Raw genomic sequence first — 15,666 nt, forward strand, 5'->3', positions numbered from 1 at the left:
CTGTGGCAGGAATTATCAGATTAGATTTCAGTTATTATTTAACTTTAAATAGTAAACTCAGTGTAGTCAACAAGTATTTCAAAACCTCCGTATAGTCAGAAGACATTCTTAGTAAAGTTTCCATACAAAGGACCAGAGTATAATTTAAGAAATTTTGATTTCATGGGGTATTTCCTTCATGATGTATCTGATTCAAGGAATGCCATGAAAAACAAAATCTTCTCATCTTCAGAAATGAAATGATATTATATACAACATAACTGATGGACAAAGAAAAGTAAAAAGTAAAATTCATGTATAGATTTGAAAATAAAATTGACTTTTAATAACTTTCATAATTGCAATAAGTAAAACATCTACTGTAAAATTCAGTTTTACTATTTTCACAAAGACAGCAGTAAGACCTAGTAAGTTCAATCTTGGGCAAGTTCAGGCATGTTACTGAATTTCTTCATTTATAAAACGGTAATAATAAATGTTAGGAAAGAAAAGAACTTCTTCCCTTTACTCAGGTTGGGCTTCTGTACACAGAAAGAGCAGGACTTTACCACAAGCCTTATCTCCCCACCAGGGCATATATTTAAGGAATTTTTATGAACTCTTCCACTAGGCTGGTGGAGTAGCTAACCTGACCGGTTTGATTTTGGTAGTCAGTCAGCTATTTCCAGTCACCACTGAGTAACAAGGACCTGATTTACCCACACACCTTAAACCACACAAAATAAGCCAACAACTGGTTTCAGACATTGGACAACAGTACAGGATAGTGATTCCTGAGAGAGAAATAAACAGGTGAGCACGACAATTGCCCAACCTTACCGCCTGGAGTAAGTTTCCAGGCTGAAGTGCAGGGAAGGGGAAGCCAGGCAGAACCCAGCAGTCTCCTTGAAATGAATATAAAAGAATTATGGGAATGGGAGGTCAAGGTGGCTGGAGTCACAGGGCAGAGTACCAGTAACACAAAGAAAGAGAGCTCTGAAGAAATAGAGAAGTAGTGAAAGATAAAAACTTGTCAACCTAGAATTCTTAAGAAAACAAAACAAAAAAGCAGAATGCTGTTTTAGACACAGAAAAGCTGAAAAAACGTCAAGACCAATAGACCTGCACTACCAAGAATGTTAAAGGAAGTCCTTCTCTCAGAAGGAAAATGATACATTTAGAAGTCTGGAACTACACAAAGAGCACTGGAAATCATAAACATGTGGGCAAATATAAAATATTTATTCTTGGTTTTTAAATCACTTTCATATAGAATTGACTATTTAAGGAAAAAATAAGAGCAATGTATTGTGTGATTTATAACTGTAGAAGTAAAATGCATGATAACAATAGTATAAAGGCCAAGAGAGGGTAAAATAGAAGTATGTCATTACAAGGTTCTTACACTAGACACAAAGTAGTATAATATGCCTGAAAATAACTGTGACAAGTGAAAGATAATTATCATATACCTTAAAATAACCAGTAAAAAGCAAATGAAAACAAAACCAAAAAAAACTCACAAACCTAATTATAATTAATAAGTTAACAGAGAAGATATAATGGAATTTTTAAAAAAATTAATCCAAAAGAAAGAAAAAGAATGAAACAGGAACAAAGACCAGGGACAAATAGAAAACAAATAATTAGTTGGTACATTTAATCCCAACCATGTCAACAATAATCTTTAATGTGAATGTTCTAGTGAAAAAAGCAGAGATTATCAGATTGAATTAAAAAGCAAGACAAAGCTATATACTATCTAAAAGGTACACACTTTAAATATAAGGACATGAATTGGCTGAAAGTTAAATATTGGAAAGATATACCATGCTAACCTGAATCGAAGAAAGCTGGAGTGGCTACATTAATATCATATGAAATAGACTCCACAACAAATAATATTGCAAGTGATAATGAGGCCAACTCATCAAGAGAACATAACAGCCCTAAACATTAATACGCCTAATAAAATGGCTTCAAAATGTATACCGTAACAACTTATAGGATTGTAAGGAGAAACAGACAAATCCACAATTATATTTGGAGATTTCAGCACTCCCTTTTTCAATAATCAATAGGACAAGTAACAATATCAGTAAGAATATAAAAACTTGGAAAGTACCATCAACTTGGCCTAATTAGTATTTGTAGAACACACTCCACTCAATAAAAATAGAATACACCTTTACTAGGTACACACAAACTGTTAACCAAGACAGACCACATTCTGAGCCATAAAACAAGTCTCAATAAATTTAAAAGAATTTAAATCATCTGAACTATATGGATGTCTAACCAATGTACTATATACTTGAAACTAATTAAAATAAATTAAAAAAAAAAAAGAATTTAAATCATCTGAAGTATGGTTCTCCAACCACAATGGAATGAAATTATAAGTCAGCAAGAGAAAGATAACTGGAAAATCTCTAAATATTTGGAAATTAAATGACTGGTGTGATTGTAACAGTCATTGAATCATCCCCTTTACTCTGAAGTGAGGTTATCAAGTGCTATGGACTGAATTGTGTCCCCCTGAAATTCATATATTGAAGCCCTAACCTCTAATGTGACTATTGTTTGGAGATAGGGCTTTTAGAAGGAAATTAAGATTAAATAAAGTCATTAGGATGGGGTCCTAATCCAATAGAATTGGTGGCTTTATAGGAAGAGGAAGAGAGAGATCTCTTTCTGCAGGCACAGGCACAGAAGAAGGGCTATGTGAGCACATAGGGAGAAGGCATCAGTCTGCAGGCCAGGAACAGAAACCTTACGAGAAACCAAATCAGCTGGCATCCTGATCTTGGACTTCCCAGGCTACATAACTGTGAGAAAATGAATTTCTGTTGATTAAGTCACCCAATCTATGGTATTCTGTTATGGTAGCCCAAGATGACTAGTACACCAAAGCTAAAAGCCAGGAATTCCACTCTGTATTTCCTGCCCCTTCCTGAAACTCAGAGGAAGTAGTCTTACACTTAGCTTCAGATTTCTGAATAAGGCATGCTGGAACCCGTGCCTAGATGTTCTCAATTAATGAAAGTGGGAGTGAAAATACCAGACATAAATGGGTTTCCAGAAGCCTTGCACGTGGGGGATTATGAGGTGCATGCCCTGTTTAATAAAGTGATACTTTATTTCCTATTCTACTATCAATCATGTGTGTACATAATTCCAGTTGGAACTCAGAGGGAGAAATGGTGACTAGTACTATGAATCTCTAGCAATTCTAATAACTATTCAACCACCTTGCATAATTGTTGTGATGATCAGAAAGGAGGTATATCAAACACTGAATCATTACATTAGTCTTACTCAAAAGGAAAAAGAAAACTTTTTGTTCTACAGCATGGCTACTTAATAAAGTCAAGGTGTGGGCAGGGGGAGAAGATTGAGAGAAAAGAGTGAGAAATAAAGGGAAAATAAAAAGAAAATAGTAACAAATACATGTAGAATTCACTAAGTCCAACATTATATCTTACTATCCCCTACTACCCATGCACCCATGTTCCTCCAACCCCAAATTTGCTATTCCTCTTGAATTCCCTACATACATGTTCAAGGTGGCTAGAGTTGCACGGCAGACTATCCAAGCTCAATTGCCCAAGTCAAAAACTTGGCAATTGAGTCCTATAAAATGTACTTCCTAACTAGATCTAGCCACTTTTTTCCACACTGTAATAATCCCTGCCAATACTATTAAAGCCATCATTTCTTGCACAGATAATTAAAATAGCTCTGTGATTGGTCTCCCTGCATCTTGTCTCTTACCTTTCTTATCCATTCTCATCTTCCTTGTTGGAATTCTATTTAAAATATGATTTTGCTGGCTTAATTTTCCATAATGGTTCCCATTATTTACAATTTAAAACCCAAACTCTTACTTTTTAAGAACCAGTTTAAAAATCACTTAATAGGCAGAAGTGAAACCTCCTTCACTCCCTCAGGCAGATATTTCTTATTTATATATTATTGTATATTATATATTATATATAGTATATATATAACATTAATAACCAGTGAGTTCCTTGAAGATAGAAGCTAGCTCATTCATTTCTGTATCTAATATATTAGGATTTTCTATATAAACAATCATGTCACTATAAATAGCTTTACTTCTTTCTTTCCAGTCTTTGTACTTATTTTTTTTTTTCCTTAGCTTATTGCAATGGCTAGGTATACAGTGTGGTATAAAAGTAGCTAGACTGGATGCCTTCTTTCTGACCTTAGAAAGAAAGTAGTTAATATTTCACCATGAAGTATGATATCGGGTATAGATTTCTCATAGATGTCCTTTATCAGGTTGAGAAAGTTTATAAGGTCATTTTGATTGGACAAATATGTAAAATAAATCCCTCAAGGAAATGCCGTCTTTTACTTAATTTAGAATGTACCAAACAAATCTTTTAAAAAACAAAAAAAAAATCTCTAGACAAGAACTGATGAAGAACATACTGTTTTTCAATGCACATCATTTATTTTTAGTTAAAAATATCCATACATTAAAAAATATTTACCTCCTATGAAACACTAGGGGGAAAAAAAAAAAAAACTTATTCACCAAGAGTGAACCCTAATGTAAACTATAAACTTTTGGTGGAAATGATGTGTCAATATAGGTTCATCGATTGTAACAAATATACCACTGTAATGTAGGATATAAATATTGGGGGAGGCTGTGCATCTGTGAGGACAGGGCATATATGAGAACTCTGACTTCTTGTTCAGTTTTGGTAGGAACATAAAACTGCTCTAAAAAATTAAGTTTATTAATTAAAAAAATTGCCTTCTATATAATGTAAGAAAATATTTTTATTTTTTACTTTTTGCAGATTTAAAAAATAAAAACAATAATGAAAATAATCTATTTACTTATCCTAAAATTGTACTTTAAAAGTTTCCCCAAGGAAGCATCAATAATAAAGGAAAAAAAATTATAGAAGAAAACAACTTCTCAAGCAAAAAAAAGTATCAAAGCTCAGATGAGTCTACTGTCTCAGGACCAAAAATCTGGCCTTTTGTGAAAACTTAAATTAACAGAGTGAGTTAATGTTTTATATTAAGCATTTTAATGCCTGATAAGTATGAATATACTTAGATGTCTTCAGGGCCTGAAAGAAATAGGATAGTTACTGGTAGAAGGAAGAAATATTCCTTCTGTAACATTGCTATTGGACTTCTATTACAAGTAAAAAATTGTTAAGTTACTGTGGGAAGCACAGTTTTTACAATACTGACATTCTCAAAGTCTGTTGATAATAATCTTATGTCTCATACAACCTCTGGTGCTTTGTTTCTTAGACAAAATTTCCTTGGACTAGACTATTGAATACTTATATTAAATTCCATATTTTGAGAATATGCCAGAATAAGAGTCCCTCATGAGTAGTATGGTATATTATATAATGATAGCTTTCAACATTCTGTAAATACAGCAGTCTAGAAAATATCAATTTAATGTCAGATTTCTGTTTATAAAGGGACTTATCTGTCGAAAATAGCTGAAAAAAGAGTTGATTTCTCTCATTTACACTGAATAAAAGACTGCTGGACACAGCTCTCTGGTCTGTAGTTGTGGATCTATCCTACAGGTTTGTTTTTTTTTTTTTTAATTAAAAATTATTGGGGTGACATTGTTCAACAAAATCCAATACGTTTCAAGTGTACAATTCAACAGTATGTCGTATATATAATGCATTGTGTGTTTACCACCCATAGTTAGATTTCCTTTGATTACCACATATTTAACCCTTTTTACCCCTATCTTACTCCCCCCTCCTGCTCTCTGGTTCATCCTGCAATTTTAACACTAATAGTTATAATGTTATAGTAACCTCTAGCTGTCACTTCTTAAGATCTTGCTATGTGCCAGAAACTATGATGAATATTTTATCTCATTTAATATATACAACAATAATAATAATACATCACACCGTTTTACCTCTGATTATAAATGGAATGGTCATCCCATGTACAATTACTATTGTTAATTCATCAAAAATAAGATGTCATCATTTTTAAGACATATGACTACTTTATCTTTCACTAAGAAAGAAACAAAATCTTCCAATTAAACTACAATGTGCCGTCAAGTATAAGAAATAATTTGATTTCAAAGATTTAAAATGTAGGAAATGTACATGTTAACATCAACCAAATATGGTAACCCTAAAATGATCAGTTTTATCAGATACTGATTTAAATGCAATATGTTTGAAGAGACCCGAAAACAAAGTGAGCTAACTAACTGAATGCTTTTTAGCCTCTTTTGAAAAGAAATCTTAGAGAATGAAATCATTTATCCAACAAACTTCTTAATTGAAGGAAAAAAGAGATACCTATAGCTGCAGGTGTTTATATGAGCTACACTTATACTTTATGCTTATATATTTCTAATCAAAGTAAAAATACTTTCATCAAAGTGTTTAATGATGATTGGTCTAAGTAAATCTATATTGTAATAATAGGGTGAAATAAGACTGTATATTTATAGTTTCGTGGCTAAGATCATGGTTAACAATTTGAATCCTGGTTCTGCTGCTAATAACTATGTAGCCCAAGGAAACCTTTTCGGTTTCTCTAAACTTAACTTTCCTGAAAAATAAAGGCAATACCTATCTCATAGCATCACTTACTTCATGAGGTAACAGTATATTGTGTTGAACAGTGTCTGGCACACAGTAAGCACTATTATATGAAAACTTTCCAATAGTTCTGGAGAGCTTTAAACCAAAGAACAACAATAACAAAACACAAATAAAACTCAGGGACCAATTCAAGACTGGGTATTCTATTCTTTTAAAAGCTTCCTAGGTAATTCTAGTTTGAAACCAGGATTGAGAACCACAGCTCTAGTGGAAGCTTAAGGCCAAGCAATGGGAAAAAATGAGGATATTAAGCAAGGGGTGCCATACACAGATAGTGGTGATATTGGCAAAGCAAGAGTCCCACTTTAACATATGTTTAGTGGTGTTTTCAGGTATAGCTGTGAATTTGCATATATCCATCCATTCATAATACACAGCTGAGGTAGAAGTGGTTCTCAAACTGGGATCTGTGGATGTACTGAGGATCTGGTCACTCTCTCGCCTCTCTCTAAATTTAACCTGTGATTTATTGCACTGAAAATCTCAAAAATAAGCACCAATCTATTCTGGACCATCTGGGTAGCCAACGATAATCGAGAATTGCCTTATAATTTCAGTCATGTTCATATTTACAGTTATGACTTACATTTATAATTTTGCTAGTATTTAAAAAGTATGATTTTAATAGCTCTGGACTAATTTGTAATAACAAAAACACAGATGATGCTTTTGTGTTGTGTATAAAATGTCACTGTGGCCTGGGGTACCGAAAAGTTGACAGGGTTAAACAACAAGCAAATATCAAGTCATTGTATCAGAGGCATGCTCAATTCAAAAAGACTTGACCCATAATACCAAGTACTGTATTCACATTTTGACCAATGACTTCATAACACATCATGAAGTTTACTCTTTCTACAGTTTTATTTGCCTTCAGCTTTTTAAAACTGTATTGGTTTGATAGTTGTATGAGAGATATAAGAATAAGGAAATTGTACTAAGTTCATTATAATAAAAAAAAACTTGTTTCAGCTGGTTTCGAAAATTTTTTTCCTTTCAACAGCTGTGGAAAGTCTTGAAGAGAGACTGAACAGATTCAAATCTCATCTCCATTTTATTATGGGGAGGCTTTCAACTTTTTATAAAATCTTTAAGCTAGTGCACGCTCCCCCGCTTCTCTCACGTATTATCTTGAAGTTAGCATTTCTAAATACATGACAGAGTTCCTAAAACCAAGCCAGGCTCCATTACTAAATTGATTTTTCTTCACCTGTATCTTAAAGTCCATCTCAATGTTAAATTTATGCAGATTTTTATATTTCAGGTCCAGCATTTTTAGAATCAATCCTTTTAAATCTCATTAAAGCCAACATGGCATGTTTGTTTCTATTACATTTTTCTGAGTAATAAATACTTTCATGTAGTTTACCTCAATTATTTTTACAAATTCTCTCTGGTTAAAGATCAAAGAAGTACCAGAAAAAGTCTAGACAGGTTATATAACCTTCCCCAAAATATACAGAAAATCTCTAGCTGAACAAGCCTATGTTATACATGCCTAACGTCTGAATTTAGATATTTAGAATTTTGTATATGGGTTTGCTATGTTTATATAACCAAAAAAAAAGCCCTGATATATGTGATTTATATAATCCCTCTAATAAACAATTTGAATGATGAAAACTTTAAAAGATCAAGTTATGGATAATATATAGAATATAATTCCATTTAGTTTTAAAAAGTTTTAAGATATTCAATATAATGCATATTTATATGAGGGTAGGAGAAAGAGTGGAGATACATGCACAAAACTGTAGAACCTGTTTATCCCTGGGAAAGTAAACACAGGAGGAGGTCAGGAGGCAGTAAGGAGGAATCGGCAGTTTCCCCTATTTATACATTGTTTTTGTTTAAATTATGTTTCGAACACTATGTACTACTTCTGTAATTTTTAAATCAAATTCTTCCAAACCAGAGGGCACATGCAAGGTACATGTGCCTTTAACAGCTTTTAAAATCATGGGTAGGAAACACAAAAACACTAGAGGAGGATTACCAACTTTTTACTTTACTAGATAGTTCTTAAAAGACTACTGAAATAAAATGGAGAGCTCCCAAAACAATTAATTATATGTAAAACTTTAAGGCCTCTATCTTATATAAGCTTTTTAAGACAGAACAGAATATTTAACAGTTTGAGTATACATAGTAACTGAGGGAAAAATATTGAGTATCTACCATACACCAAATGGTTCTCAAATTATAATTTTTTAAGTATTGTGATAGACAGAATAATAGCCTCCCAAAGATGCTCGTGTCTCAATCTCTGGTATCTGTAAAATATGTAACATTACATTCAAAAGGAACATTGCAGATGTGACTAAATTAAGGATCTTGAAATTGGTTTTTTTCCTGGATTATCCTGGTGGGCCTTATGAACATAATCACAAATCCTTATAAAAGAGAGGCAAGAAGTCAGAGAGGAGAGAAGATGCATACTGCTAGCTCTGAAGATAAAGGAAGGGGCCATGAGCCAAGAAATAAGGAGACCTCTAGAAGCTAAAAAAAGTCAAGGAGACAGACTTTTCCCTGGAGCCTCCAGAAGAAAGACAGCCCTTTAGACTCATTTTAAACTCTGACCTTCAGAACTGTGACACCATAAATTTGTGTTGTTTTAAGCCAAAAGTTGTGATGATTTCTTACAGCAGCAGTAGGATCTTAATACAAGTATCATCTCAGAAGCTTGTAGAAAAGTTGTATTCCCAGGTCCGACTCCCAGAGACACTGTCTGACTCAGGTGGTCTGCATGTTTAACAAGAAAGCTCTAAGCCTCTGATGTGGGTGATCTCTGGTGCTCGCTCCAGCAGCACATATACAAAAATTGGAATGATGTGGGTGATCTCTGTATCACACTTTAAAAAATAGCACTTTACCATAAATCAAAATAAATACTTTACTAATAAAGAGTCACATCTAAAATAAAATTTTAACAGGGAAAACTAGCAGAATATTCAATATGTATTTATTTGACCAATGGAAAAATGAGAAGTTTCCCAGCTTGGAATAATAGAAAAATACTCAGAAAGGAAAATATTAACAGATTAAAATGTATAAAATCTAAATATTCCTAAAAGATAAAGAATAGAAGGAAAATATTTCTATAATATATGGTTGACAAAGTATTTCTAATTCTATTATTCTATATGTTAGTTAAACTATTGCTATTTCAAAAACTAAATGCAAAGGGAAATAATTTACTCAAATAAAGTGAAATAAAAAAGTAAACACATAGAAAAGACTGTTTCATCTTTCTAGAGAGGATGTTTACTCAAAGGCATAAAAATTAAAACCTTATTGAAAATCCATGTTATAGCTACAATAAAAGGAAAGTTAAAAAAAATTTTTAATTGCCTATGGAAAATGGTTTGAGTGATATTATATCAACATTGTAAAATATACTACAGCCATTAAAATACTTGAATAATATTTAGAAAAATTCATGATAAAGTTTATTAGGTTAAATTATAACATAATTTTATGTTTGTTATTTTAAAATAATGCATAAAGATAATCTGTATCGATGACAGTATAAAAAATTAAAATAAGCTCGTTAAAGTTTGCTTGCTTGCTTGCTTGCTAAAATTTGTTAAAATAAACTTTCTAAAGCTCCTTGCTAAGGTGCTTACTACTAAAATTTTAATATTTCACTTCTTAAAAGCAAAATTAGAAAATAAAGTACTATCTACTATCTTTTAAAAAAGAAAAGGCATTTAATTAAAAAATTGGAAGGCATGATCACAGAAAAAGAACAGTCCCTCTTGAGAAAGGCTGTCTATCATCTTTGCTATTGACAAATGAAAAGATGATGTTAGACTAGCACAGGTCTGAGGATCAGCCACTGGAACTATCACCATAAGGTAGGTACTAAGCTGAAAGCTAGTTGACTTTAGCCTCTCTGTGAATAGGAACCAAGAGTCCAACTACAGTTCTATGGGGTTCTTCCCCTCCCTCCTCACTGCTCCTACCTCAAGCAGCCTGAGAAGCTAATCCGTCATTTAAAAGAACAATGATAGGCAGAATAGATACCATATTCCACAAAAGTGGAAAACTGCCAACTCTAAAAAAGGGGGCAATGGACCAGAAGTCTATGAGAGTGATAGCTTGCCAAAAAAGAAAATGAGATGATGTAATAGCACTGAGAAAGAATATCCACTAGTTCCTTTAGGGATTCAACCACTTGAAGAAGGCAGACAATGCCACTCCTTGTAACCATTTGCTTGTTCAAGTGGATTCATTCATTAACCTCTGCACAAATGTGGGGAGATCAATTATTCAGAATGGAAAATTACAATTTAATTGTAAATGGCTATTGAAATAATATCACCTTGCTATAGGTGGGTGAAAACAGAAACAACACTTTTTTCTCTCTAATTTATTTTCCTCAAAGGCAGTTTCATATTCCTCTATTTCCCCTTTAAAATGGTAACTCTGCCAAAGGCAGTATCTTTTGATAAAGATAATGATCGAGCAGTGGGATTTAATGCTAATATGTTTTTAATTAATGTTTTATTAGATGACTCTGTGGTCATTATCATTAACTTCAGTCAGCCAAGTACAGAAAATTTCCTAGAACCAGATTAAAATGGTTTTAGTTCAGCCAATTCACACAACTGTACTTAATTGATATAGTTATTATGATCAAGCAATTATTTATTGTTATATTATTCCAAAATCATCTGTTCAGAGAATAAATGTACCAATCTGCTTTCATAATAAATTAGCCTCAAGACCTTGAGAAAGGTCAATTAAACTCTGTGACCCTCAGCAAACTCATTTGTAAAATGAAAGTATGTGAAATTAGATGGCTCCTTGCAATCTGAATAATATCTCGTGCCAATTTTTAGAGTCATAAAATATACGATCCCATTTATTGTTAACATCACTTTTTGCCACAAGCACAGACTGATCCTGGTATATCTAGCCACCACAACCTAAAATAATCATGGGGCGCTGACCAGAGTACAAAAGTTGTCCCAACCACAGCTATTTTTGCCTTTCGTGATTCAAAATCTTAGAATCATCTTTATGCCTCCTCCTTTTCTCTTGTCCCCAATAAGCAATCACTGGTGAAGTCTGACTGTTTCTATTAATAGCCGCCCATACCTGATCCCTCACCATTCCCAGTTTGCCCAGAACATTGGATACATAAAGGACAGTCATGAGAGAAGGAGTGAAAAAATGTAGATAGGGTCCTTTTTTCACCTCGCCTCGTATTACTCTCCTCTATGCATCTAATGCTCCAGCTAAACTGATCGACTCATTTTCTCCTAGAGCCACCTCAAGATATCCCACCCTCTGTATTCCACTGAATCACCAGAATTCCTCCTGTTTCCAGCACTCCCCTCCTGGCATGCCTCCTGGCCCCACCTCAGTTGTTTTAATTCTTCTCTTCAACTATGCCAATATTCTTAAAGCCACGCCATGGAAAACCTTTGTGGTAAGAAGATGACTTATCCTTTTGTGCATCAGGAGAACACTCCAACTTCTTTCTGGTCTTCAGATACCTTACTAATTCTTCAATGATTCTCCAAAATTATTTTTTATTTATTTTTTTAGGCAAGGCAACCCTTGGTTGACCTCACAGATTGCAAGGAACTTGTCAGCTTACGATCTCTTATTTTTTTATTTTTTACGCCTACAGCACCTGTTCTTCCTAGGTGGTCTCCCATCCAAGTACTAACCAGGCCAGACCCTGCTTAGCTTCCGAGATCAGATGGGATCGGTCTTGTTCAGGGTAGCATGGCCATAGACTTGATTCCCCAAAATTATAGCTAGTAAATCAAAAATCACTTCAACTAACTTTTTAAAAACTGTATTTTAAAGGTTCAAATATCACCATTTATTGAAGACTTTTAAAACATTCTCTGAAATTTTAAAATTTTCTTAATAAAAGCCCTGAATATTTCTATTAAATTCATTCAAAATTAATTAATTTTTTTGTTGCTCTTGTGCATAGGAATTTTTTCACTACATTTACTAAAAGAATTTTTACTTTTATGGAGTTAAAATTTTAACTTTACCACTTGATTTAAAGTTTTACAGATTAAAAAATTATGAAATAATGACGATTTCTATTTCAGCTTAAACACATCATTTTTGAATAAGTTTTAGCCCATCTCATCTAGTCCATTACACTCTTCCACGGCTTTTTACTGTACTTAGAAAGCTCACTGCAACTTCTGTTTTTCCCTCCTAAAACTTAGCACAAATCAGTATTTGCATTTCTCCTCTTTCTAACCCATTAAGCTCCATGAAAACAAGTTGATCCTGTTTCCTAGCACAGGGCTTGGCATGAACAAGCACTTGACACTTGTTGAAATAATGAATGGTCAATATTCCATTATATGTTATTTTCTTCCTATTTCAGCTTAGTTATGCATCAAGCAATAAAAGCTTGCCATTCTCCTTTCCAGATAATTATTATTGTATTCTACTCTTGGATTTGATATTTTAATTACTAACTGTTTTTCTATTTTTTCAAATTTAAAAAGTCAAAGTTGGAAATAAAATTCTACAAATGTATCGCCTAAAACAATGCACTAAACCTTTTCCTGACCTTTCTTTGCTTCCTAAAAAACAGGTCTTAGTTTAGTCAAGAGGGGTCTAGTTCCTGTCCTCCCTTTTGTACTGAAATTGTTTTGTTTTTAGTGTCCTTTAATTTATCAGTATAATTCTCTTAAATGGGACAAGGAAATATTCGTTTTTAAAATAATGAAATTGCATTAGGTAATCACCAAATCTCTAGCCCAGGACAAAAACATTTAAGTTATCAAAATTGAGAGAGAGAGAGAACTTTCTGAGTTTAATTTCCAAACTAATTTTTGTAATTTCTAGGCCTCAACAGTCTTTTAAGGGATTATAGAGAAAATTCATCATAGCAGCCTACTGGCTGTTTATGTGATGACTTGAGGGCAACCCAAGCCCTAGAAAGAGAACTAAATTTTAAGAAATTTGAAGACTGGCTATAACATAAGAATGGGTGAAGAGAACTATCTACATGTGAAAAACTGTCAGTGAAATTAAGCTCTCTTGCAGAAGGCAATGGGACAACAAGCTGCTGTACTGCCTTCAAGTCGAAGACAGTATTATGGAGAGGAGACAGATAAGTCTAATCCATGGTGATGTGATAAATGATAATTGGATAAGATCAGGGTGCTATGGGAATGTTTAGGTGGGAACTCGGTCTTAGACATCAGGAAAAGCTCTCAGAGGACTTGATATTTAAAATGTAAGAGTTAGAACTAGTCAGAGTTATTGAGGAAATTTACCAGTATCCATTTGTTTTGCCTAATTCAGGCTGCCAGAATTATGCTTTCAGCCATGCCATCAGGGATGCATGGGCACAAATTTAGAGCTAAACAGATTTTTTCATTTCCTTACCTGTACTAACCCTATTTGATTTCATTTTTCTGTGCTCTACATAAACCATTAGACCTAATTCATCATTGTCTCAGGGCCTGAAAAATCCTCAAGTTGGAAATACTGTCCTTTTCATTGTCCTTTGTGGGAATATTCCTGATTACATGGTCTTATCACTCCACACACTCTGCAGAAAGAACCATGAGACAAAAAGCTGAGAAAACATTGTGACAAAAGGAAACAAAAAAATCCTGTCTCTCAAAACCACATATTCTACATTTAGCTATATACTCAGAAGACAAGTCTGTGCTAAAAAAGCAACAATCCACTATTCTAGTGCTATTTTGTTTTGTTCCAGCTTTACTAATCCCAGATAACTGGCACATAACTTTCCAAAATTATCCTCAAGCTTAACCTAATTTAGTCTTACATTTTTACCTCGTGGGAATATGGTTACAACATAGGCTGGTCCCAAAAAATACACTCTGTCCTTTCGACCTCCTTCTCTCTACCACATGCATGGTCCCTAGTTCTAAGTACTCTCTCAACATTCATATTTTCCACTAAGTGTATTTGTATGTGTGAAACCTAAAACTTCTGCAAAAATAAAAAGTGGATGGAACAGAGAGTTGTTTTTAATTAAGAGTTGAGAAACTTCAGCACAGACAGCAAGATCAATTCTGCTCAGTTCTCTCGAAGGTGGAAGTAGGTGACATCCATAACAGTGGACCTATCGTCTCTAGTGCAGAGTGATTTCTGGAAGACATTCTAGGTGGTAGTCCAAGACCAAAGGAGTTATCTTCTAGGTCTCCTCAAATCTCGCTCCACAACTTAGAGATGGCATTTAGGACCTGGGTACCTGAACACTGCCTTCCAGGCCTGGTCCTTTTGTCCTAAGTTCTCTATCAGAAGCCATCCAGAATACAGGGTTAACTCAGGAATATGGTGTACTCCCCAGAGCAAATCTATGTGCAAGAGTGCTAATATATGGAGTACCTGTTGGAACATTTTACTATCTCCCTAGATGCTACAAAACAGCTCCCCATGTTCACTACTTAACACTTTGCTTGATACATATCCTTGAGGTCCTTATCCAATCTGTTCTAAGCCTCATTTTAAAAAAATTACTGTGCTTTTATTCTCTGACTAAAATCAAGTTATGTTTAACAAGATTTCTTAACCTAAGAAAACTTATGAACCTCTGGAAACTTTTCACAAAATTATGTGCATGTATACACAGATGCATTTCTCTCCACTAGAAAGGGGACTGATAGTTCAGCAGATTCTCAAAAGAGATAGTACACCAAACTGAGAAACACCAACATAGTGACATCTGTTCTTTTTCTGTGTAGATTTTTTGATTTATGCTAAGTATGCATTACCCAAAACAAATACACCAATGCAATGCAATCATGTAAAACCAAGATACTTATTTCTGAAAAGGTTCTCCTACCCCTTTTTTCAGTTGCAAAATAGTCTCTGGACCCAATGCAGAAGCCTCTTGGGCAGTACTACTGAATGCACTGACTGATAAAATGGAATACACTTAGAAGAGATTGTCTTTTCTCTAATTCTTAATAAGCTAAACTGTATCTTCAACAAATTGGGCAGCTAAATAATATGTTTATGTAGGAATCACAAAATCTTAGCATTTGATGAAAATGTGAAAGCCAGGATG

At 33.7% G+C, this 15,666-nt stretch overlaps 1 protein-coding gene and 1 pseudogene across 9 annotated transcripts in view; both read right to left on the reverse strand.

Annotated features, from left to right (window-relative positions):
* Nucleotides 1-15,666, reverse strand: part of FAM214A (family with sequence similarity 214 member A) — an 82,785-nt gene that overhangs the window by 38,390 nt on the left and 28,729 nt on the right. The gene's annotated exons all lie outside the window — the stretch shown is intronic.
* Nucleotides 12,262-12,380, reverse strand: LOC111736436 (annotated as a pseudogene).

Source organism: Pteropus vampyrus, unplaced genomic scaffold, assembly GCF_000151845.1.
Source record: "Pteropus vampyrus isolate Shadow unplaced genomic scaffold, Pvam_2.0 Scaffold19, whole genome shotgun sequence".
In the NCBI taxonomy this organism is placed as follows: domain Eukaryota; kingdom Metazoa; phylum Chordata; class Mammalia; order Chiroptera; family Pteropodidae; genus Pteropus; species Pteropus vampyrus.